Genomic DNA, 720 nt, shown 5'->3' with positions numbered 1-720 from the left:
ATAATTGTGAAAAAATAGACTTATTATAACGCTTGGTAGATGTACTTATATCATTAAAATGTACAATGTGTACTTAATACAATATGTAAAAATTGTTCAACGTAAGTGCGACTTCGAGAAAGAGAGAAAGAAAAATAGACGTCTCTCACGAGAAATCGTTATCCAGTATTTGCTTAGGAGTTCAAACTGTCAACTACGTCGCAAGTCTGCATCAGCAGTGGAGGTGTTCAGAATTTCTCAAAAATTTTCAAGCCACAGGTTCCCCGAGAGGTTCCTTCAGTTATAAATTCAGCTTTTTTTCATTCGCAGAAGCGGACTCTCGGATTTTCCTCAGATGTATCTGATATGCAGTCGATGGGGAGATCACTTTGTCAGGTTTATTTCTTTGATGCCTTATAATCGTGCGGCTTTACTGCCGTCCGCTCTCCTGTTATTTAAACATAAAGACAATGTTTTTATAATCGAATTAGATAGACCAGGAAGTCAAACTTGAAAAGACAGATTTTGAGCAAAGTCTACTATGAAGAGTTACTCCAAAAATACAGGTTTTTTTTCGCCTAATATATAATCTTCGAAATTTGAATCGTATTGTATGCTAAGTGATGTTATAATGGAACATAAATGTCAAAAAAATTTTTAAGGAGGTTCTTCAGTCATTTGACATAATGTAAGAACTTGATCAAATTTTGAGAATAAATTTGTTATAAAAATAGAGGCATT

The sequence above is a fragment of the Mycetomoellerius zeteki genome, unplaced genomic scaffold, assembly GCF_001594055.1.
Source record: "Mycetomoellerius zeteki isolate Tzet28-1 unplaced genomic scaffold, Tzet1.0 scaffold555, whole genome shotgun sequence".
In the NCBI taxonomy this organism is placed as follows: Eukaryota; Metazoa; Arthropoda; class Insecta; order Hymenoptera; family Formicidae; genus Mycetomoellerius; species Mycetomoellerius zeteki.
This window is presented reverse-complemented; position numbering follows the sequence as displayed.